A 26,859-nucleotide genomic window follows, 5' to 3' on the forward strand; every position below is an offset into this window, starting at 1 on the left:
CTTGTATGGACCTGTACAACTGAGCACAGCCTGTTCGATTCTGGACCTGTGTGATGGAGTGCTGTCTTAGTTGAGACGGGCCAGCACAGGTGGGCCTACGGCAGCCCTGAGGAGCCAACGTGGGGTGATGGCAGAGTGTACTGGACAGCCTGGCTGGAGCACGTGGCCTTCATTTTGTGAGTGCCAATTCAGGGGGATGAGAACAACAACGAGGCCAACAACTTCTGGGGACAGCCCCTTCGATTGCTGGAGCTGCCGGGCCTCCTCTATGGAGATCAGTGCTTCCTTGCAGAGTGCAGAGAGAGTGGGATGTGGCGGTCTGCAGCTCTTGACCCTGGAGGCAGTGCAGCGGTGGCCCACACTCCAGCAAACAGGAAAGACTAGGTAAGCGGGGAGCCTGCTGGCTTCGGCCCTGAGACCAGGATCAGCAAAGCGCCGAAAATTGACTTTACCTGCACGTGGAAGAGAAGAGAGACATAACAGTAAGTGCAAAGCCCACAATACATCCTTGACAGTGAGGGTTTGGAAGACCCTACTGAATTAATCGCATTGCACTGATAAAAGTAAGCCTGGTCAGGAGGGAGGTGAACAAAGTGATGTGCTTAACAAAACAACGCCTCTGGAGACTTGAGTGGGACTAATTGCCCATGCATTACTATAATGTTGGCAATAAGACGGAAGTATGGCCAAGTGAGGGCTACCGGTCTAACATTGTAAACTCAAGTAGGCAGCACTTCAGGGCATTCCCGCAGGTGATCCCTGTCTGGCCTCATCCTGACCCCTATACCTGGCCAAGGGGGCTCCCAATTTGAGCCCACAATCCTTCCCCACATCTCAATCATGGGTGACAACTTCCCTCGACTGTGTCCTGAGGCCTGTGCTTGAGGGAAAGCTGCCCGGCTTGACTCTCCCAGGACCACTCAAAATGGCAGCCGGGACACACACAGGGCCCTGAGCTGCTGGTGCTGCTGTCACTGGTAGGGGCCCAGGCCACACAGAGCTGAGGGTCTGTCTGGTGGGAGCCTACCAGGTGGCAGGCAGGTGATGACACCCAGCCCCGCACACTAGCCTGCGACTCCTGCAGGATGGGCCTGGCACATTTGATCACTGGAGGTGAGGCAGCAACCCTGTGATGAGTTTGGTGTGGGTGGTGTGGCCTCACACATTTCACCCACAGTGACAGTTGCCATATGCTGTCTCCCCCCGCAGACACCTAAAGAGCACTTCAATGGCTGATCCTGAGGTGGCCTGCGCCAACTGAGCTGATGATGACTGGCATCTGGGGGGACTGGAGCTCGGTGCCGAGAACTGCGGCCCCTACAAATGCCTTCATTCTGCCTAGGAGTGCCAGAGAGCATACAGGTGAGCAGGGAGTGGGGGTAATGGAAAGAGGTTACTAACCGTCTCCCCTGGCACTGAGTGGTGATCCCTGAAAGGAGAAGAAACTGCTAGGCACACTGCAGTACCCGTGCTAGTGCCCTGCAGTGTGAGTAGCCCTGTACCTGAGCCAGGCATAGAGAGATCCTCTGTCCTCCGGGGGATGCCTGGAATGATATATACTCCTGATGCCGTGGCCCCTGTGGGATCTGGGGTGGTTTGCACTCTAGAGAGACCAGCATCCTGTAGGGACCCTCTCAACACTCAAATTACCTCTTCTGACAAATTACAAGTCGAGCTCCCAATACTGACTGCTGCTTACTATCTGCAAACCCAGTCACCTCCCCTCAGCATGGAAGTGTGTGTTGAAGAGAATCCCCTCCTCTTTGTTTTCTCGAGCATCTCATCCTGAGTGTATAAAAGTTACTGTGACTGTGACTGTGAAGAGTCAACCATGGGGGTCCCTGAGTAACAGATGCAGTCCATTGACACATACTAGTTGGCACACCTAGCTAAGCACAGCAGGTTTTTTTAATAAGGAATGGCACTCACTAGTGTCACACCCAATTATTCTATGACATCAAAAAGTTCTCATGGTGCTCCTGGAAGAGAAGAAAACACCCTACTCCCCCAAAATTCCTTAAGGAAAAATTTGGCCAACACTCTCCAAGGCACTTGTGTACCAAATAAAGTTCTTATCCGTAGTTTCACAAGTAACAAATCCTCTTGTATTTATTGCATCATTTCTTCAATTTCATCCGACTCAGCCAACATGTGTTTCGTCATGCAACCAATCCTCGCTTTGACTTCATCAAGGCTGTAATTAACAGAAATTGATTGCCATATAATAACCAAAATTAATAACATAAATGTAAATATCATGTGAGTATGCTCCCCAGTGAGCGAGTTATCAAGCTTTTAAAGTCATTTAATGCAATAACTTATTACCACACTAATCCATTCCTGTGCTTCGCCCATCAATTTAGGAATTGCAGTAAGATCCCATCAATAAAAAGAATGGTGGGTAGTGCATAGTTCAAACACTTGCATGCAATCCACTCTAAAGTAAACACATCATAAAGTGAAAATTAGTCTCATCTACCCCACGCGCTGGGTCCATAGAGGTATGGCACCCACTCCATTGTCCCAATGTGCTCCCAAAATGGTCATGCATCCCATTAGTCCCATTTGTATTATATGAGTAAAACTTGCCTCCACTACAAATGTAAAGGGATCTTAAATTCCACAGATTATACAGCTCTTCCTATTTTGTACTCACAAAATTCTTCCAAAAATGTAGTGCTCCAACACTCTAATGCTTGGTATGGCTCCTTTCTTCTCTATCTGTCTGACAAATGTCAAATACTAAGGCACTACAGCAACTCAAAGTAACTTATGTGATGTATTACTACTTTGTCCTACATGCGGTTGTAGCGAACGAAATACCATAATCTACTTCTTAAATCAATGTACTTGTATTTATGATAGCCCGCGTTAATCAGGTAACTTCGTATCCACACTTGGTCTCGACTAGCCACCAGCCCTTTAATTGAAAGCAGAAATGAGCTTTCTGATGAAAAAAGATCTGTATTGCCCCACTCTAACAACGAGAGTAACAGACCACCTCTAATAAACTCATAGGTGCAGAGGAGGACACCATTAACATAATAAATCTTTCCAACAAAATACTTTCCAGCAGTACCATCTCATTACCAAACAAGGTTTTAGGTTTCTGTCCTGAGGATACGGGGGAATTTTATAAATCAAAGATAGACTTATTTAAATATATTAGACGTCTTAAACTTAAGAAGCATTTTGATACAAATGTGATGAATCGACGCGAGGCTTTCTTCACACAAGACCAACAGAGACCATAGCCCCTTTACCATTCAGGATGTCTACGACACGATGACCTTAATGTCCATTACGGACTATGATGACAATTTTATTACTATTCCGCAACTACTTTCAGATCTAGATATTTACACCAGTACAAATACTAGTGGTCTGCAAATAAGATCGAAACAGACACCTAATTTTATGTGTGGGAATTCTATTAATACTTTTTACAAACTAGTTTGGAAGGATCTTGATAAGATGGAGAAAAAGGCAAAGATAAGATATAGATTTCTAAATATGAATCTTAGTCACGAAGAAAGTGAGACCCTAAAAACTATGCAGCAATGGGATGACATCACAATAAAGGAGGCGGATAAAGGGGGTAATATTGTAATATTATTGTAATCATGAACACGCTGGATTATGAGAGAGAAATCTATGCACAACTAGCGGATCAAGTGTGTTATGAAAGACCCACAATCCTATTTTTGAACTTATCAGCACTATTAACAAGTTCCTTAAAGACTGGTTTGAAAGAGGTTTACTTAATGAAGAGGAATACATGTATTTACGGATTATTCGACCTAGGTACCCATGCCTTTACACTTTGCCCAAGATACATAAAAATTTACCATTTCCACAGGCAGACCAATAATATCGGGTATAAGGGGCCCAACTGAGAAACTGTCGCAATTTGTTGACATATTTTTACAACCATTTTTACGTAATCTCCCTTCCTTCATTAAAGATACAAAACATATTTTGAGTATTTTGGCAGATGTTAATTGGGAGCCGGGGATGACTTTAGTCACATTAGATGTAGTCTCACTGTACACCAGTATTAAAAATGATTTGGGTATTGTGGATCTGAAATTTTTTTTGAACAGGACAGGAGGTCAGCTAGTTTATTGGAGCATACAGAGATGATAGTAGCAATGACAGAATTAGTACTACACAACAATTTATTTCTTTTCAAAACAGATTGGTATAAACAAAAACAGGGCATGGCGATGGGTTCGTGGTTCTCTCCCTCCTATGCAAATCTGTTTGTGGGATATTTGGAGCAGGAACTAATCTGGTGCCCTGGAGGCACAGCATGGAATATTAACATTCTGTATTGGGGCAGGTACATTGATGACTGCTTCATGATTTGGACAGGAACACATTTAGAGTTAAATGATTTTTGCAATTATTTGAACTCAAGTCTGGCCGATATTAGATTTACTTGTGAACACAGTACCACATGTATTGCATTTTTGGATGTAGAACTCTTTATAGAAGATCAAAAAACGTACAGTTGTTTATATCGAAAGAGTACAGCAATTCCCTACTACATGCTACCAGTGCACACCCTAAACATCAGATTAAAGCAATACCTTATGGGGAATTAATATGTGCGAGACGTAATTGCAGTAAGGATGTGGACTTTCAGCAATGTACAGAAGACATGGGTAGACGTTTTGCTCAACGGGGTTCTGAACCGTCTATAATCAAAAAAGCTCGGGACAAGGTTATGAAAATGGACAGGAAGGACACTGTTACGTATATTCAAAGAACTGAAGATGATACAATAACGTGTATAGTAGACTACACACGGGCTTCTGATGATTTACTCAAATGCATGCACAAACACTGGCATGTGTTACATGCGGACAATAGTTAAGCAAGTACATCTCAGATCGCCCGCGCCTCACGTATCGTAGGGGTAGAAGTCTGAGGAATATACTTTGTTCTAGCTACCCGAGGAGCAAATCTATTAACAACGGGCTAACAACGAAAATGAAAGGTTTTTATAAATGTGGGCACTGCGGTATGTGTAGATGGGCACGAACTGGAACTTGCTCATTTAACAACAGCATTGGGGAGAAATTTCAGATTCAATCAAATATTACATGTAATAGCAAATATGTGGTTTATGCCATTGTATGTAAATGCAATCGTATGTATGTGGGGAGCACAATCAGAGCTTTGAAATTAAGGATCAGTGAACATTACAGGGCTGTAAGACAGGATGATGCTAGCTCTCCTATTGCCTTACACATGAGGCAATGTGCAGCGCAAGGACAGAATAAGAGTTTCCAGTTTTATGGTTTGGAGCAAGTACTACAAGGCCCCCGGGGGGGCAATAGGGAACTACACCTCAGAAGAAGAGACTGTATTTGGATATTGAGACATAGAACGGTTGAGGACGGTTTGAACACCAATCATGAGATGGAATTCTTTTGGGGAGAATAATTGAAGTGTTAAACTATTGTGGGTAACGTGAATCCGTTTTTTGGAACAATGATTTCTGTTACCATAACATGTTGCATGGACTCAAAATTGTAAATATACATGTTAAATGAAGCATTTAGTTGAATAGGGGCCTCAAATGTGCTGCTTCCATGCAGGGGGTAACCTATCCCTTGAACTGATGATTGCTGATACAGGATTTAGAGATCAACAATTACGGCATTGAACATACTTTTGGCATGACTTTGAACAGCCAAACTTAAGAGTATCAGTGATAAAACTGGATATATTACCTAGATGGCGGACAGGTTGAAGTTTAGTAGTCTGTTGTCTCTAATCATGTTAGTGTTGGGAATAAGAGCGTGATTTGATTCTATAGGGAGAGGGTGATGGACTACCAAAATAGCGAGGGCTCTCCATAGTCCGCTTTCTAGGTTGCTGCTCCAGCCATATAAAACGATTTAGCTGGCCGGCAGGTTTCGGATACAATGCGTACACGCCACTTCATAGTTTTTGGATATAGTCACAACTACGCCGCTATTGAGGTAAGCGCGAGTGTTTTATTCTCTACCAGAATAACGGACGCTGAGTAATCAGACAGTCTGGTCTAAGTAGACGGAGGGGCCATATTACAGGGCACGGGTGAATGTCGGTGAGTATTTTATAATGACGTATATATGATACCAATTTTCTTCATATAACTAACTATTATCTAGATATGCATGTCGGAACTGAGATTAGAGCAATAGCTAAGATCTACTCTTATAAACCCTTCTGTGCCGAGGACGTAATGGTTACGTCCTGAGGCACAGTGCTCCAGTGCCCAGGACGTAACCATTAGCGCTCCCTCTGTGGGGTTCCCCCCACCCCCCCCAAGGCAGGGTTGGAAGGGGAAGCATTCCCCTTCCACCCGACCCTCCCCACCCCCCGTGACATCAGAGCGCGATCATGCGCTGATTGTCACAGAGGCCTCCTCCGAAGCTCAGCTTCCAGCGCGATCGGAAGAGAAATGTAAAAGCATTTCTCTTCCGATCACGTGGAGGAGGCCGGAGAGGCTTCAAAGGGAAGAAAATGAATTTCCTTCCCTTTGAAGTCTCTCTGAGCATTTCAAAACCCAGATTGTAAAGCAATCCAGCTTTTGAAATGCCCACTAGACACCTGGGATTTCTTTTACAAAAGAAAATTGGCACGAGGGGGCGACCCCTTGGGCAAGGGTCGCTCCCAGGTGGGGCATTTTTTTTAAGGCCTTTTCTGCCCCCCCCCCCGGGGGCAGATTGGCCTATTATTAGGCCGATGAAACCTCTAGGCACCAGAGATAATTTTTTTGTTTTGGTTTTTGTTGGTTTTTTTAGAGGTGGGGAGCGACCCCTTAGGCAAGGGTCACTCCCCTAGGGGGCAAATCATATTTAGGCATGGCCTATTTTTATGAGGCCAATCTGCCCCCATGGGGGACAGAAACCACTAGACACCAAGGATTTTTTTTTTGTTTCGTGAATTTCACGCAAGGGTAGCGACCCCTTGCGCTAGGCCTACCCACACAAGTGAGGTACCATTTTTATCGGGAGACTTGGGGGAACGCTGGGTGGAAGGAAATTTGTGTCTCCTCTCAGATTCCAGAACTTTCTGTCACCGAAATGAGAGGAAAAAGTGTTTTTTTGGCCAAATTGTGAGGTTTGCAAAGGATTCTGGGTAACAGAACCTGGTCAGAGCCCCACAAGTCACCCCATCTTGGATTCCCCTAGGTGTCTAGTTTTCAAAAAAGCACTGGTTTGCTTGGTTTCCCCAGGTGCCGGCTGAGCTAGAGGCCAAAATCCACAGGTAGGCACTTTGTAAAAAACACCTCTGTTTTATGTGAAAAAATGTGATGTGTCCACGTTGTGTTTTGGGCAATTTCCTTTTGTGGGCGCTAGGCCTACCCACACAAGTGAGGTACCATTTTTATTGGGAGACTTGGGGGAACGCTGGGTGGAAGGAAATTTGTGTCTCCTCTCAGATTCCAGAACTTTCTGTCACCGAAATGAGAGGAAAAAGTGTTTTTTTGGCCAAATTGTGAGGTTTGCAAAGGATTCTGGGTAACAGAACCTGGTCAGAGCCCCACTAGTCACCCCATCTTGGATTCCCCTAGGTGTCTAGTTTTCAGAAATGCGCTAGTTTGCTAGGTTTCCCCAGGTGCCGGCTGAGCTAGAGGGCAAAATCCACAGGTAGGCACTTTGTAAAAAACACCTCTGTTTTCTGTGAAAAAATGTGATGTGTCCACGTTGTGTTTTGGGCCATTTTCTTTTGTGGGCGTAGGCCTACCCACACAAGTGAGGTACCATTTTTATCGGGAGACTTGGGGGAACGCTGGGTGAAAGGAAATTTGTGGCTCCTCTTAGATTCCAGAACTTTCTGTCACCGAAATGAGGGGAAAAAGTGTTTTTTGGCCAAATTGTGAGGTTTGCAAAGGATTCTGGGTAACAGAACCTGGTCAGAGCCCCATAAGTCACCCCATCTTGGATTCCCCTAGGTGTCTAGTTTTCAGAAATGTGCTGGTTTGCTAGGTTTCCCCAGGTGCCGGCTGAGCTAGAGGCCAAAATCCACAGGTAGGCACTTTGTAAAAAACACCTCTGTTTACTGTGAAAAAATGTGATGTGTCCACATTGTGTTTTGGGCCATTTCCTTTCGTGGGCGCTAGGCCTACCCACACAAGTGAGGTACCATTTTTATCGGGAGACTTGGGGGAACACAGAATACCAAAACAAGTGTTATTGCTCCTTGTCTTTCTCTAAATTTTTTCCTTACAAATGTAAGACAGTGTGTAAAAAAGATGTCTATTTGAGAAATGCCCTGTAATTCACATGCTAGTATGGGCACCCCGGAATTCAGAAATGTGCAAATAACCACTGCTTCTCAACACCTTATCTTGTGGCCATTTTGGAAATACGAAGGTTTTCTTGATACCTATTTTTCACTTTTTATATTTCAGCAAATGAATTGCTGTATACCCGGTATAGAATAAAAACCCATTGCAAGGTGCAGCTTATTTATTGGCTCTGGGTACCTAGAGTTCTTGATGAACCTACAAGCCCCATATATCCCCGCAACCAGAAGAGTCCAGCTGATGTAACTGTATATTGCTTTCTAAAATCTGACATCGCAGGAAAAAGTTACAGAGTAAAACAGGGAGAAAAATGGCTGTTTTTTTCACCTCAATTTCAATATTTTTTTATTTCAGCTGTTATTTTCTGTAGGAAACATTTGTAGGATGTACACAAATGACCCCTTGCTGAATTCAGAATTTTGACTACTTTTTAGAAATGTTTAGCTTTCTGGGATCCGGCATTGGTTTCTTACCCATTTTGGTCACTAACTGGAAGGAGGCTGAAAGCACAAAAAATAGTAAAAATGGGGTATGTCCCAATAAAATGTCAAAGTTGTATTGAAAAATTGGGTTTTCCAATTCAAGTCTGCCTGTTCCTGAAAGCTGGGAAGATGGTGATCTTGCCACCGCAAACCCTTTGTTGATGCCATTTTCAGGGGAAAAACCACGAGCTGCCTTCTGCAGTCCTATTTTCCCATTTTTTTGCAAAACACAAAGGCCCTCATTCTGACCTTGGCGGTCTTTTCGCAAGACTGCCGAGTTACCGCCGCGGTAAAGACCGCCGACCGCGGCGGTATGCCGCTGCGCGTATTCCGACCGCTGGGAGCGTTCCGCCGGAATACCGCCAGCAGCCACACTGGCGGTCGGCGGGAAAGTGGAGACTGGTCAACCTCCACCGCCACGCCAGCAGAACACCTCCCCCAGAATTACGACCCACATTTCTGTGTGGCGGTCTTCTGTTGGCGGTCTTCTGTTGGCGGTCACGTCCCTATGGCTCCCGTCGCCTCCCGGAGGACCAACGCACAAGGTAAGTTGATCGTCCGTGAGGGGAGGGGGTGGGGGGGTGTTGTGTGATGTGTGCGTGCATGGGGGTGTGCGTGTGAGTGTGTAGAGGGGGTGTGTGAGTGCGTGCATGCGGGCGGGGAGTGCTGCTGTGCCTATGGGCAATGTGTGTAGTTCGGCGGGTGCGCATGTCGGCATGTATGTGTGCGGGTATGTGTCCCCGTTGTGTATGTGTGTGTGTAGGGGGTGTGTATATGTGCATGTTGGGGGTGTGTGCATGTCGGGGTGCGTGTATGTGCATGTCGGGGTGGGGGTGGGGAGGGGGTTCGTACCACCTCTGGGGGGTGGCAGGGGGGTGGAGGGTGTGGGGGGAGGACTCGGGGGGTCAGTGGGGGGTGGGGGAGACCCCTATCAGTGCCAGGGAAGGAATTCCCTGGCCCCGATAGTGCCTACCGCCATGGTTCGCATGGCGGTTCCCGAACGCCAGAAACCGCGGCGGTAAGCAGGGTCATGATACCGTTGGCGGTCTTGGGTCGACCGCCGGACCGGAGTGCGCAGACTCCAGCCCGTCGGTCATGACCGCCGTGGCTGTCGGAGTGGGGAAGTGGCGGTCGGTCGCGGCGGTGACCGCCGCGGTCAGAATGCCATTTTTAATACCGCCGGTCTGTTCGCGGTCCGACCGCCGCCTCTCCGCCGACCGCCAAGGTCAGAATGAGGGCCAAAATTTTCACTGTATTTTGGCTAATTTCTTGGTCTCCTTCAGGGGAACCCACAAAGTCTGGGTACCTCTAGAATGCCTAGGATGTTGGAAAAAAAGGACGCAAATTTGGTGTGGGTAGCTTATGTGAACAAAACATTATGAGGGCCTAAGCGCGAACTGCCCCAAATAGCCAAAAAAAGGCTCGGCACAGGAGGAGGAAAAGGCCTGGCAGCGAAGGGGTTAATGATGGACGTGGAAGAAGGACACCGTCCGCTCTCTAAGTATATTGAATGGCCGTATTAAAGGGCTTGGAAATCTATCGACGTACACGCTACTTCACTGCCTTGCTAAATAGCAATAAATATTCAATACTGAGGTAAGCGTGTTAGTTTATTAGAGGTGGTCTGTTACTCTTGTTGTTAGGAGGGTGCAATACAGATCACTTTTCATCAGGATGCTCATTTCTGCTTTCAATTAAAGGGCTGGTGGCTAGTCCAGACCAAGTGTGGATACGAAGTTACCTGATTAATGCGGGCTATCATAAATTCAAGTACATTGATTTAAGAAGTAGATTATGGTATCTCGTTCGCTACGACTGTAAGTAGAACAAAGTAGTAATACATCACATAAGTTACTTTGAGTTGCTGTAGTGCCTTAGTATTTGACATTTGTCAGACAGATAGAGAAGAAAGGAGCCATACCGAGCATTGGAGTGTTGGAACACTACATTTTTGGAAGAATTTTGCAAGTAGAAAATACGAATAGCTGTATAATCTGTGGAATTTAAGATCCCTTTACATTTGTAGTGGAGGCAAGTTTTACTCATATAATACAAATGGGACTAATGGGATGCATGACCATTTTGGGAGCACATTGGGACAGTGGAGTGGGTGCCATACCTCTAGGGACACAGCAAGTGTGGTAGATGAGACTAATTTTCACTTTATGATGTGTTTACTTTAGAGTGGATTGCATGCAAGTGTTTGAACTATGCACTACCCACCATTCTTTATAGTGATGGGATCTTACTGAAATTCTTAAATTGATGGGTGAAGCACAGAAATGGATTAGTGGGGTAATACGTTATTGTGTGAAATTACTTTAAAAGCTTGATAACTCGCTCACTGGGTAACATACTCACATGATATATACATTTATGTTATTAAATTTGGATATTAAATGGGAATCAATTTCTGTTAATTACAGCCTTGATGAAGTCAAAGTGAGGATTAGTCGCATGACGAAACACGTGTTGGCTGAGTCAGATGAAATTGAAGAAATGATGCAATAAATTCAAGAGGATTTGTTACTTGTGAAACTACGGATAAGAACTGTATTTGGTACACGAGTGCCTTGGAGTGTGTTGACCTAGTTGGCGCACCTATCCTGGGCAATTGCAGGTGGAGAAGACAGCGCACCACCTTTGGTTGCACCATGGGGAAGACAGCTCACAAAAAGGATCAGTTGGTAGAAGAGGACCATTAGAGGGGGCAACCAACTCCCAGAGTGATTGCGACAGATCGCCTGTTCGTTCTGAGGTCCCAGGTGACCCCATGCTCTGGGAAATATTGCAGGCCATCACGGCCTTCTGCAAGGCTTTGGGAGTCAAAATTAACTCCCTGGCCATAACCAACGCATAGTAGATAGAGTCACCACTACTGAAAAATATATCCAAAACATTACGCCAACCCTGGGGGATGTGGTCAGCAAGCTTACAGCAATGGAATCGAAGGAGCGTCACTTGGAGTAGAGAGGAGAAGATGCTGAGAATAGCTGTGTTGCAACAATGTGACTGCTCTCCCGGAGCGAGTGGAAGGGGGGATCATGGCGGAGTACCATGGAGTAAGAGAGGAGGCTGTGTCTAATGGTCTCTCACAATTCTTTGCACTAGAAAGGGTGCATAAAGTGCCCATAGAGGGCCAGCGCACCCTCCATCCGTGGAGCACGTCCATGACCAGTGGTGGCAAGACTGCCATGCTACAAGACCAGAGACCATATTTTAGGCCAGGAAGAAGGGGGACCTCCGCATTGACTACTGTGTGATCTGCATCTTCCCAGATTTTTTCAAGGAGGCGCAATGACAGAGATCTACTTTTAAGGATACCAAAGTAAAACTGCACCAACTGAGAATCCAACACTCAATGATATTCCCCTCTCTCCTCCAAGTCCTGATAGCAATAAAAATCCAGTTTTTTCGCACCCCTGACAAGGTATGGCCCTGACTCGATGATCAAGCTCAGTGCCCCAGCCCAGGATGAGGACCTCAAAGTGCTGGCAAGCATGGAACGCACTCATGCCATCGATATGACCAACCATATCTGTCCCCACAGCGGAGGAGACCCTACAGGAACGTAGGAGGGTAATGACAGCAATGCCGTCTCTGAGGGGGCCAGATATAAACACTGCCTCTCCACTAGATGAAACGGCTGTGAAAGACTCAAACTTTGACCTTGAGTGCTGTACATCTGGAGACTTGGGGGCTGCCATGCCAGCGGTGACTCTGGGCACTGTTTATGAAATTCTATAGGCTAGAGACTATTTAAAGAAGGTTGAGTAGCACTGAGAGATTGGACTCAGACAATGCTGCTGGGGTAGGAAACTTATCATGGGCCCCCAATGACCAATGGCATGCTTTTATTATTAAACGTCAGATGGGGAGAGCCGAGCAGAGGGTTGTGAGCCACTGTGACCCCAATTAGTGGTTTGCAAGCGGGTACACCTGCGAGCATGGTTTACTGTTTGAATGTTTGGATGGGAGGTGTTTTCCTGCTCATCCTGGGAGCAGGAATTGGGATGATTGTTGTTGGATATGTGTAAGAAATGTTTGAGTCGTACTCTTACAGGAGTTGTGTTCCCCATGATTGTACAGAGCGGCAGGAGAAGTGTGGCACAATGGTTAGAGCGGCAGACCCTGAAGCAGAGATCTGGCTCAAGACCAGGGTTCAAGTCCCGCTTCAGCAGGTCTTGGGCTCAATTCCCTTGGACCAGATAATTCTTGCCTCGGTGCCTAATCTAATTAATGGGTCCCACTCTGCAACTCTGGGCAATAGCTTGCTTAATCTCCACAACGGCCCCAACCGCGCTTGGATGCCTGGCTTCACCCTGGGGGTGCCCAGGAGTGGGCACCTCACAGGGAAAAGCCAGGAGGGGTTCCATAGCGATATGAGTACAGTGCCTTGAGACCCTAACGGGTGAGTAGTGTGCTATACAAGTGCAAAGTTTACAGTTTTACAGTTTACAATTGGTGGTCTGATGGGAGGGGGCAGCTGAGTAGGATTGGATGGCAAAATGACATCCACATTGAATTATAAAATAATATAATGGAATGTAAGGGGCATGCATACCCTGACAAAGCATTACAAGGTGTTTTCATACCTGCAGTGAAGGGGAATTTAGGTGGCCATGCTGCCAGAGACACACCTCATGGCCGAGGAAGGGGCAGCGCTACAGAAATGATGTTAGGGGCAGGTTTATTATACTACTTACTGTGCATGTGCCCAGGGTACCCTTATCTGGATTGGAGTGTGAGTCTAGTTTCAGTACATGGGTGGGCCTCACTAACCCAGAGGGGAGATTTGGGCTGGTAGCAGGCCACTTGGAGGGACACAATGTCGCACTAATAAACATATGTGCTCCCAATGTCGACCAAGGGTCCTTCTTTACTCGTTTATCAGGTCTCTTAGCCCCATACCTGGTCCACATGTCAATCATTGAGAAGAATTTAATTGTGTGGCTGACCCTCAGATGGACAGATCCCACACTCCACTACCTGATTCCCCAGCGATTAGAACAGCATGACACTTCACTAACTGGCAGACACAATGGGACCTCATAGACTCCTGGCACCGCATGCACCCAAAAGCAAAGGACTACTCATATTTCTCAGGCCTTCATGAGTTACATGTCTGGCTAGATACCTTTCTTTTTACATCAAGCGCCCGTGGACTAGGCCACAATGCAGAATACCTAGCCACAACAATGTCGGATCACAATCCGTTCCTCCTCCACTTGAACTTCTCTACATCTAGACCCCACACCCTCACATGGAAGTTAAAACCTGACTCACTTAAAGATCCACTGTTTAGGGAGGCCATTTGGGAATATATAGTACATTACTTCACAGAGAACGATGGCACCATGACCACCCCTTTAGTAGAATGGAATGCCTTTAAGGCAGTCATACGTGAGAAGTGTATCGCTGAATCAGGGGGGTCCGACAAACACTGCTGAGGGAGGTGCAATTAGCTGAGGAGTGGTTGAAAGACACTGAAAAGCACAGACCAAGACATCCACAATTGCAGGAAATGCTCCTAGAGGCGAAAGAACAAGTGGCGATCCATGTTGAAAACCTTTGTTGTTTCGACTACAAACAATATATGACCAGAGCCCATGCAGAACGATACAAAACAGGCTCTCTGCTGGCATGGTTGGCTAACCCAAACAAGAGATGCTCAGTCATAGTGGAAATTCATACAGATGATGGTCACCTTTTATACAGACAAGAAGAGATCAACAGTCACTTCATGCACTACTATACAGAACTCTACAAAAGAACAATCCCCATATAATTCAGAGATGCTACATGCCTTTCTTACCCCATTGCCCCTGAATACCTTAACGAGGGTAGGGGCAGCAAGTCCAGGTGGAGACATAATGATTCCTGAGATATGGGGGCGATCAAGAGTCTGGCCAATGGCAAGATACCTAGGACAGATGGGCTCCCAATGGAATTTTATGCTATATATTCAGCAGAGCTGGCCCTCAGGCTGGCTTTGTTATATCCGACAGCGAACGAGGCCAGAGCCCTCCCAGTCTCTGCACTGGAGGCTTTGGTCATTCCCTTGTTGAAACCCAGGAAACCGACCATAGTGCCTATAGACCTCTTTCCATGCTGAACCTGGATTTTAAAATCCTCAGCAGGATACTAGCTACTTCCCTACTTCCATAGATGGACACCCTGATCAGACGAGGCCATGTTCCGGCTGAAATACAGCTTTCAACATTCGCCAAATTGTGGCAATAATGGGTGACATCTCATATGACAAGGTTAGGGCTGTGGTCTTCCCAATCAACATGTGTAAAGCTTTTGACAGTTTGGATTGGGCTTACCTGTACAGTGTACTGACTAAGATGTGACTGGGAGAGGGTTACTTGACATGGTTTCACCTGCTCTATATCAACCCATCGGCCAGGGTTCACACGGAACAGGTCACCTTGGGAAGCTATAAGGTGGAAAGGGAAACGAGGCAGGGCTGCCCACTCTCACCCCTGCTGTTCGCCCTGGCCGTGGAACCTTTGGACTGCATGGCCAGGACAGGGAGTAGATACCAGGGGCTTAATTTGGGGCCCACATGCCATCATATTGCAATGTACGCATATGATCGTGTCCTCTTCCTCAAGAATATGACCACAGACCTTGCTAATGCCGAGCAAATGATGGCAGAGTTTGGTGTCTTGGCAGGCCTACAGGTTAAATGGAAAAAATCCAGACTATTCCCGCTCAGTCCTGACAATGTTGCCCGGATGCACTGTGACAGCTACAGGGGGAACCCAGATGCTTCCAATAGTTGGGGTTGAAAATATATAATGACCAACGTGACATGATGGATGGCAATATCGTGAAGGCACTTCAGTCACTTAAGTCCTATATGGAGTTTTGGCAAGCACTCCCACTCTCTGGAGGCTCAACTCAAAATGGTAGCACTCCCAAATTACTCTATTTCATCTCTGTGCTACCACTTTGGGTCCCTTGCACCACCTCTAAAGACCTCAATATCTTAATTATCACCTTCCTGTGAGGATCGAGTTGGAGGAGGGTGGCCCTTTCAAAATTACAGCACCCCTCTGGAGACAGAGGTCTTGCTGTACTGGAATTTGAGTCGTAGTATTTGTCCGTGCAGTTGCAATGGCTCGCACAATGGATCGTGATGCGCCGGACACCGATTGGGCCACTGAGACCATTTACATCACCACTACAGAGATTAGTGGATACATTTATGGGAATGGACCGAGCGATAAAGGTTTATAGAGGGCAATATGCAGGAACTCAAGGTCATCAGACTTTGTTGGCATCAGTGCCTGCAGAAAACCAGGACACAGGCCTATACTCCCCAGATCTACCCCTAACAATGATGAAAGTATTGCCTCATGGTAGCAACTGGGAGGGGATGTCAGCCTGACTGGAATCAGGGTTGATAACCGTGGAGGACCTATTTAGGACAGGAGCACTACTCCCCTTTGACATCTTCCGGGAGGAATATAGCCTGACTCAGGGGCACTTTCTGTTCCATAGGGAAATCACAATGGCAGTGTGGAAACATTAAAGGGCTGGTCTAGTGGAACCACAAGCTCATGCAGCCATGTGGTATTTGTTGACATCTGTGGGAAAGCTAAAGGCTATCACCTGCCTCTATAGATCACTTCAGAGTGAAATGCTCCTCCCTTTGGATACACTAAAGGCCAAATGGAAGGAGGACATGGGTGCACCTGTACCAGATAAGGATTGGGAGAGCATATTAGACAGGACCCCGAAAGTATCTTGCAACACCTGCTTTAAATTAATTAATTATTTTACTTTACATAGAGCATACCTCACACCGAGACATATAAACAAATACGTTCACATGATGGGGGCGGTCCATCCTCGATGTGGGTTGGAGGGGGCCAACATCAAACACATGTTCTGAGATTGCCCTCATTTAACAACATTTTGGGTGGAATTTACAAGAGCTGTGATGGAGTTCAAGGATAGAGAGGTCCCCTTCACAATGAAACATTGCGTTCTGGGTTGGATTCCTCATACCCCCAAGACAAAACTAACTAGTAGGTTCAAAGACCTTGCATATGTTCTGGTGAAAAGAGAACTGACATGAAACTGGAAGGCCCTGAATGGCCCGATGGTGGGAATGTGGCAGAAAGAGCTTGACCGCTGGGCCATGTGTGAGGGAGAAGTGCTACTACGGAAGGCAAGAAGAGGCCAGCACCCTTTGGACATGGCTTGCACCTGGGAGGTGCTGGTGGAGAACTTGAAAGCTCTAGAAGTACAGCCCAGGGAGTTGTCTACGGCCACCTCACTGGCCCCTACTTCTTCCATGGGTGTGGGCTAAGACACTGGAAATAGGTTAGGGTTCAGGATCTAAGCCAACATGAAACATGGCTTGCCCCAACTAACTGCTCTTTGTCCCTATACCCACACACTCACTTTAGTCCCGTGCTCATTATGAGACACATACAGAGTATCGACCGGACTCTCTGATCCTGTAGATGTGACTCAAGGCACTGGGAGCTAGGGGAGGGGTATGTTGATTCTTTCACTCTCAACGTAAGTGCACCACTAACTGTATTGTATTATATATGTTGAACAATGGCATGATACACAAGCCTGTAATTGTTTACAACTGCACTATGTATGTGATGTTGAAATGTTCAATAAAATCTGTTTTTAAACAAGTCTCTCGAGGAAAGGGTCCAGCGCCTGGCAAAAGAAAACAGACTTATGGTGGCTAAACTAGAGGACCAAGAAGGGAGGGACAGGCGTAATAATATCTGAGTGGTGAGTACCAGAGATGGCGGATGGACTAAGTGTTGAGCTTTTGTTGGAGTGGGTCATAACCAAGCAGCTCAAGCCAAAAGGCTTTCCCACTTTTTTACAATAGGAAGAGCACACAGGGTGACTATACCCCCCCCCACGCTGGACACGTCACCCCAGACCATCATTGCAAGGATGTTCATTTAAGGGACCATGATTCCATCCTACAAGCAGCTTGGGTGAAGGGAAACCTCTTGTTTGAAAATGCGACAATCCACTTCTTTCCAGACTTCATGCTCTAGGTGCAATGGCAGAGAAGCAGTTTCATGGAAGTCAAGTAAGTCCTCGTGATGTACATCTCAAGTACATAATGCTGTTCTCAATTAGACTTCAGGTCATCGCCAAGGGCAAGACATGGCACTTTGGGTCACCTAAGGAGGGGTTGGATGGATGGTTGGATGGGTGCTTGGATGGATGACAAGTTGCGAAGAAATGGAATAGGAGCAACACAGAGAAGAATAATCACTTGAATGGATGATGCTCCTCTGAGGACGGCCATACTGGTCCATAATGACTACGGGACGCAAGGTTGTGAATATTAACTGCGATGGGGGGACTTTGCAACGAGGAAGCTGAACAGTGACAAGATCCCTTGCCAAGGGTAATGTGGAATGATTATTGCCTGCTGGGCAACACTGCTAAATATTTGATTATAGAGAGGGATGTACTGATTGATAACTGACTCTCATTGGTGTCCAGGTTGCATTCTGAGTATTGCTATTTGTTTACCAGGGTGACAGGCATTCTGCAAGCTTTAGGCCTACCTTGCATGGGGCTGGGTGGGGGGCATTGGATCATTGGCTGTTTCATTTTGAGTTATGTTTAATGTTTTTTTGTTTCAGCAAAGGGGCTAGACAGACCAACACTAATGCTAAATATGTGATTTATTTACAAGGTGCAGAAAATGAATGGTAGAATGGTACCACAGCAAGGCCACTGCCCGGGGGTGGAGGGGAACAGTCACCCCAAAACACTTTAAAGGTAATGACCTGGAATGTAAGAGGGCTAGGGAGTAAAATTAAGAGAACCATGGTACTGCAATATCTGAAAAGACATTCCCCAGACATAGTACTATTGCAAGAGACACATCAGAAGGGAGACCAATACCAGCTGCTTGACATGATGGGGTATTCCCTGTCAGCACATGCAGGTTTTTCCACCAACTCCAGAGGGGTAGGAATACTGGTGAAAGAACCAACCCCATATATCCCAGAACACCTGGAATAACCCGTCTGGGAGATTTGTGGCACAGTCGGGCAAGTGGGAGGAGTGTGCCTTGAACTTTTGTTCTGTCTACATTCCACCAAAAATGCATACACATACACTGCAGGAACTAAGCTCCACAATAGTGGAATGCCACCTGGAGTCCTTATTATGGGGTGGACACGAACGCAGTAATAGACTCCAATATTGACAGATCCAGGCGGATAGACTAGGATAGTAGGACTACCCTCTGATGACTTTTGTAGACGCATTTGTTTGGTAGATCTTTGGAGAGAGCACAACCCTCCTAAACATCAATATACATTTTACTCAGTGGTGCACTCCATTAAGTCTCATTTAGATTACTTCTTGACCCACTGTATGCACATGCACAGGTTTGCGCAGGCCCAGCACAAGAGCTGGGGTTTTTCTGATCACTCCCCGGAGGTGATCTTTAATGGTCGGATGCCCAGATGAGATGCAATGCCACCATGATCCCTGGTATTTTACAAACAAAGGCAAGATGGCTCAACTTAAGGGGGTGACAGTACACTATTTCTGTGACAATGTGGGCACTGTGGACTCCTCCAGTATAGTGTGTGCAGCATTCAAGTCTGTCCTATGGGGAAAAGCAATCTGTATGATCCAGGGAATCAGGAAAAATCACTGGGTGGAACTAGAGAACCTGGAGTCAGGGATTGAAGAGCTGAAACTTGGCGGTCAAGACCAGGCGGACCAGGAAAGGGGCCACAAACTACAGCTTAAAGAGAGTGAGTTCTGGGAAATCTCAGAGAAGATGGCTAGGACACATGCCCTAAGTACCCGGCATTGGTTATAGGAGGTTGGAAATAAAGCTGGTAAACTCTTGGAATGGCTAGAGAAGAGAAACCAGGGCAGGATCTTGGTTCTCAATGTACAGGACATGGCAGGGAACATAAGGGGGGCAGCCTCTGAGATTGCATACACTTTTGCTTCTTACTTTGAGACCATCTATATACCTACCCATGGGGCCACACCGGAGGACTGCATGGAGCTAAAGTTAAAGTTCATACCTGTCCGATGAAGACAGGAAAGCCCTGGAAGGTAATATTATGGAGGGTGAACTCATGGGTGCCCTGAAGTCTCTACATTTCAGGAAAGTGGTGTGTCTAAATGGTCTTCTGGTTGAGATCTATAAATGAATGGCCACTACAGAAGACATGCACATGTTGGCAATGTATCATGAGGCTCTGAAGGAGGGAGAGCTCCACCTCGATCAAAGTATGGCCACTATTATGGTACTCCCCCAAAAAAATAAACTCTGGACTGATTGCTTGCCATTTCAACCTATATCCTTTATAAATGCTGAGGCCAAAATCCTGGCCAAGGTGCTGGCTACCAGGCTGCACAAGGTAATCACCACAATAAATCACCCAGAATGCAACTTAATCTACAATGTCTATATGGGGTACTATACATTGTTAAGGACGACCGTGTGGATTCGGCAGTGGTCCTTACACTGGATGCAAGAATGGTGTTCAACAATATTGAATAGGAGTATCCATCCTCCGGCACCTACAATTTGGCCCTAGGTTTTGCGCCTGGGTTCGCCTTCTTTACACAAATTCGGTAGTGAGGTTCAGAGTCAATGGAGTAGTATCTCAAATACTCAACCTGGGTAAAGGAACAAGACAGGGGTGCCCACTGTCTGCAATGATATTTGTGCTCTCATTGGAACCATTGACTGCCTGGGTTTGTGTCGACCCACTTATTTGGGGAATCAGTGGTATGGGTAACTGGGAAAAAATAATATCTCTTTACGCAGATGATGTTTTACTGTTTCTAAGCAACCCCCACCCATCAATTGACAGAGTGTTACAGAAGGTTTGTGTATTTGGAGACCACTGTGGTTATCAAATTAACTCAGATAAATTGTGTCTCTTCCTATTGGTGAGTGGAGTACCATGCTTGCCAAGGGCGATGGCGTTGCTGGTGGACCTAGAGAGCTTCACCTACATAGACATATATATCACACACAACACCACGGAATTACTGCAGAGGAATTTATATATCACCCTGGTTAGGCTCCGACAGAATGTCAGTCATTGTCTTATGGAATGGGGTAGTGCACGAATAGCATTGCATTAGCTCCAGAGGGGAGTTTATAATGTAGCCTGATAGTCCCAGATATCATGAAATATTATTGGTCTTCCTAATTAGTGGTTATATATGCTGACAGCCAGGAACAGGCTCTCCAGGTGGACAGAAAGGTGATAGGACCCAGGGCCTATACTGATGAACACTAGGACAGTGGTGGAAGCATGGTTGGCGCCCCTAAGATTTCTGAGTGATCTGTTGTCAGAGGTAGGCAAACTGGAGGGTTTCTCTTGGTGGAAACTCCTAGGTAGTGAAGCAAAGGGGGATGTTTGGAGAGGACTGGGAGCCCAACCTTTTGAAGCAGTACAGGTGGAGTTCCAGCTTGCAAACTCAGAATATCATCGCTATCTACAAGCAACGCATACCCTGGCAGTACAACTGCCCAAGGAACACAAGTGTAAGAGTCCTCCTATCTCGAAGACAGACTTTTATTCAACCCAATGTTATCAAAAAGTATTTACCTAACATACAAGAAAATTATGAATGACGCCTCTGATGTCTTGTGTCCTCATAGGAACCACCAGGAGAAGGATGTTGGTGATATGGACAACGAGGAAAGGAGTGAGGCATTACAGGTCCTAAGGGTCATACCTATAAGGACCAGATTCAGCCAGCTACAGCTCTGAATCCTACACAGATCATAACCAAAGACATTGCTACATAAGATGGCTCCCACAAAGGACTGTATATGAGGCTATGGTCAGGAGGATATGTTTATACACTAATTGTGGGCCTGTCCACTGATCCAATCCTATTGGGGAGCCGTCACAAGCTTGATGTCTAGAGTAGCAGCAGTTGAGGTCTCGATGGATGCCAAGTGGCTTTTTCTGAATGTGAAGGGGGAGAGGACCTGGTCGAAATACATGACTCTGTGGCTTGAGGTTTGTGGCAAGAGTTTGGGGCATGTCTCCAGCACCCAGAGGCAGGAAAAGAGTTGGTGGTGAGGTGGGCGAGGCAGTTGAAGGTGTCCCCTCCACAAGTGCTGGGGCAGATGACTCTGCTGTCCCTAGTAAGTCCTTGTGTTGTTGATAATATTAATATTTATTTCCCTAACTTTTACCGATCCACACTTTAAGAATTTAGTTTTTATCCCTGCATTATCCTATTTACTTCTTTTCTATATTTCAAGTTTCTTTACTTCTAACTATCTGGCTATACTAGTCTGTCTGTAGCTTTTTTTATTTTGCTTTGTCAGTGAACTTTCCCTTTCTCCTTATGTTTCTTATTTTGTGGAGTGGTAGTAAGGCTCAGAGAGCACATGTACTAAAGATTGCATGCCAATGTAAGGTATTCTACACATTTTATGAGAAGGGTTTCTTTTTCTTGCTCCAGCTCAATCATTAAAAAAAAGAAAAAAAGGTGTTCATGAACAGGGTTTTGTAATTGTTTGTACCCTCCAATGTTGTGTATGTATTATTCGTATACAGGCAGTTGATGACCGTGCACCATGGTTAGAAGTATGAGGAGGGTGGCCCCATTGCATTAGCCAACCAAGACCATATGTCTTCCCTGGCCATTTCTTCCACCGTTTTATTTCTCTTGAAAACCTCTGATTCATCAATAGCTAGTTCTGTCCTCCATTACCAACATTTTTTTTACTTGCCTACCTGGCTTTTGAAAAATTGCCAACCAACAAAATGCCCACCTGATATTTTGATAGAAGAGAAGTCTGTAACCGAGATATAGTGATGTAGTGCGGTTACATTTTGCTATTACAAAAAAAACAATAGGAGGAGGGCTATGTGGCGTCTAAATTGTGTATTGTTTGTTTCTAGCTGCACTGGCCACCAGTGCTGCGACCGGCAGCGCAAGCCCAAGCACAGATGTGGCTGCGGGAGCGGATGAGGAGGGGGTCTCTGCGGCAGCAGTGGAGGGGGAACTATTGCTTGTTTATTGACAACTAGTAATATAGTCACCACAAGGATTTGTACTAGTGTTGGTGACTCACTTGTCAACATCCTGCTTTAGTAGATGCAGTGGGAGTTAAGTAAGTATTAATGGTCTTCTCTATTGGCAACTCAGCAGACTAAGGTTCATAAAATGAACTTGAACTATGATGTGTTTTGGAAAATTGAAAGAAGGAAGGAAGTAGAATGAATGGGTGAAATATAATGAGTAAAAGGATATGTGTGTGGATGAAAGTGTGCATAATAATCACTTAGGTGGGTGATGAGGAGGATGATAAGATGCATGGCTGGGTGAAGGATTCAAGAAAGGGTATTTAGGAGAAAGGATGCCAGCCCAGGTGGGTAAAAGGGTATAAGTGAAAGGATTCCGTGTTTAGATGGGTGAACAGACTCCTCGGGTGGGTTAGATTTCTGGGATGGGTGAATGGGTGAAAGGATGCATGGGTGGTTTTTGGGTAAATGGATGTTGGTGAAAGGTAGTAGAGAGACATATTTGGAATTTGGATGGTTTTAAATGGTGAAGGACTGGTTCAGAGAATGTAAAATTAGCTTACATTATGTGTATCAAAGCCAAAGGTGAAGAATAAGAGTACTAGAAGAACCCATTTCCAATGATGAATAGATCAATGCTTGGACTGAAGAAACAAGGGAACTATCCGGATAGGGGTGATCTTCTCACCTACTTTACTTGCTTGGGATGGTTTTTATCAAAGGTGCAATTCAAAGGTTTGGATGGTATTTCAAAATATTCCCTTGACTCACAGTATTTGTCAAGCGAGGCACGTAATATATATCCCAGCATCCATTTACCATCGCCTTCTTCCCTCCATATGGCCTTTCACAAGTGCAAGACTCCCTCCTCCAACCACTTAGTTTCAAGTTTGAGCCAGCTAGCAGACATACACAGAAGCATTACATTTCCCAAATCAAGTAAGCAAAGCACCTCTCACCACCAGTCCACAGATTGGAGTAGGCCTCATAGTCTCATCCTCACATCATCCATGTTGATAACTTCCTTTTTCTGGCAGTTGTTTAAGTTGTCAATTCATACTCTGATTCCTTCCATCACCCTCCAGACTCTGATTAAAGATTATTATGTCAAACTCTATGCCAACTGCACCTGAGAGTTGCAATCTCCCAAACCAATTGAGATAGAGTGACCTGTAGCGCATAGCTGTGTTTCACAACAAGAGAAACTTTGAGTAGTTTATTTTCTGGACAGAATTTTGTTGGTTAGCTAAATGGACCGGTCGGGTTTTCTTTGACAAATGTGAACCAGAAAACAAAGGACCAGAATACAAAGCAGTGTGAAAATGCCGGCAAACAAATTTCACTAAGTGTCAAAGGGGAAGGGAAAATAAATCATCCTCATGAAAAAAAGTCTCACCCATTATTATTATACCACCAACATTGTAAATCGATCACGACACAAACACAAGCCAGCGTAATAATATATTTAAACATTATAAACACCGACTCTCACTATCTGCCACCACTAGACATGAGTCACATGAACCATTTCAACACTGAAACAAGTATCCCTCATATCAATAGTTGAGGCATACATCATTACTTACCTGTTTCAATCAAGCACAGTGGCAATTTGCTGATCCTCTTCGATTCAGGAAATGTAACACACATTGGCTAGTAAGTTGAAAATCTAATATCTGGGGCAGTTCTACTGGTGGACAAAAAGGAAGGATAGGCACAGAATGGAGGCAGGCATTATCTCTCAAATCTCCTTGAAGTGTATTTGGGGGATTTGGGGGCTTCTTCAATACACACTTGTCCAATTCCAACTTGGTCATACATGTGCCTAAAACAGTTGTGGTTCATTAGTCATTTAGAAAGAAACAAACAATATAAAATATTAAGCTTCCTCCAGTTAGCTAATTTTTTTCTTAAAGCAGTTCATCAATAGTAGAAAGTAGAAAGTTCTATGGTACCCCAGGTCTAGTCAGGGAATTAGAGTTCATCCTCAAACTCAGGTGGGTCGCCCAGAGGTTGGTCAGCTAAAACACTGCCATGACCTGAGTTCGACCAATCATCACCCTTATCCACCTCCTGTTGTACTCAGGTATTCTGTAATTTGGTGGTACAAAGTGCTGATTAATTTTGATCATGGTCAATCGCTCGATGTTTTGGGGCAAGAGACCAGTCCTTCTCACTGTGACAACCGCACCAGCTGCACTGAACACATGTCAGCAGCCATACTGTCTACAAGTCAAGCCAGATACTTTTTTGCAAGCCTGCTGAACACTGGCCATTGGTGTCTCTTCCCATACCTATACACCAATGGATTTTGATCCAGATAGACCTTCATTGGGTCATCCTTGTAGGCCTGGACCATCCTTTCAATAGTCGTTGGTGCTCCACCTTTCTCGAGCTCTTTTGTCTTTGCCTCTGCAGTGGACTCAAGCCCTATCTTTGGATATCAATCAAACGTAGATTTAGGGGCTGCTGCTCCTGTTCTGTTCTTGTAGTCGGTACTGATTGTGGCTGCTGTGAGGAAATAGCACTGTCCGCAGGCTTTATTGAAGTTGAAGGCTGTACCCCAGAAACGCTTGTGAGCGGGCCTCTAATTTCCGGCCATTCTTTTTCTAGCTCTCAGGCTTGCTCACCAATCTATGGGCCAGATGTAGCAAACGTTTTGCGACTTGCAAACGGCAAAATTTGCCGTTTGCGAGTCGTAAAACGCGTATCCCAATGCAGAAATGCATTTTGCGAGTCGTTACCAACTCGCAAAATGCATTTCAGACTCGCAAATAGGAAGGGGTGTTCCCTTCCTATTTGCGAGTCGCATTGGGATGCAAAACCATTTGCGACCGCATATGCGGTCGCAAATGGCATCGCAGTTACCATCCACTTCAAGTGGATGGTAACCCAATCGCAAATTGGAAGGGGTCCCCATGGGACCCCTTCCAGTTTGTGACTGGAGCCCAAAATATTTTTTCAGGGCAGGGAGTGGTCCAAGGGACCACTCCCTGCCCTGAAAAAAAACCGAAACTAAAGGTTTCGGTTTTTTTTTAAGTGCAGCTCGTTTTCCCTTACTAAATATGTGCAAACTCACCTTCTGCATTCTGCCATCTCTAACCTCCTGTTGTTTGACCACATAAGACCATCATGTATTTTAACACCTTGTTAGAAGTGGGGGCTCTAGTTTGCATTGATTTGCGCCTTGTCCAAGTAGGGACCCTCACTCTGGTCAGGATAAGGGAGTCACACAGCTAAGTTAACCCCTGCTCACCCCCATGGAAGCCTTAGCTCAAGCAGGTATCTCAGAGACAATGTGTAAATTATTTGTACCCCCACACAGTAACAGTAAAAAAAAAAAAAAGTGCTCCACACCAATTTAGAAAAATAGCAAATATTTATCATACATACATACATGGAAAACAAGGAAACAAAGTTGTTGCATGGAGGTGGGGAGGTGAGGCATTGCTAAAGCCGGTGAGGTATTGGTTCCTTACTGCCACCAAAGAGGAAAGGCGTTGGTTTCTTACCGTTTGGCAGGGGAGGTGGGGCATTGGTTCCTTGCTATTGAAGAGTAGGTGATGCAGCGTTGGCAGTGAGGCTTCGGTTCGTTACGACAAGGCAGGATCGATGAATCCAGCCGGTCACACTGCGAGGCGTTGACCTTGCAGTGTTGTAATCACACCAAAGGGCCAAAGTGCTGGGGCGGAGTCTGAGCCAGTTGCCATGAACGTCGTGACACATCACTCTGGACTCCTGTTGTGGTGGGACTTTGGAGGTGCTGTGGCAGTGTCAAGCCTGCTTTGTAGGCCTGCTTTGTAGGTCACGGTTGTTTCACTCAGGGTGGACAACAGCTCTGCGGGATCAGAGCGCGGTGCTGGTTCCGAATTCATTTTGGAAGTCGCCGTACTAGTTTCTTCCTTGTTGGACAAGAACTCACTCTCAAGGGCCCAGGAACTGGATTTGGCACCACTTCGCAAGTTAGGACTCTCAACAAGAGAGCCCAGGTGCTGGCAGATTAAGTCTTTGATGTCCCTGAGAC

Source organism: Pleurodeles waltl, chromosome 3_1 (assembly GCF_031143425.1).
Source record: "Pleurodeles waltl isolate 20211129_DDA chromosome 3_1, aPleWal1.hap1.20221129, whole genome shotgun sequence".
Taxonomy (NCBI): Eukaryota; Metazoa; Chordata; class Amphibia; order Caudata; family Salamandridae; genus Pleurodeles; species Pleurodeles waltl.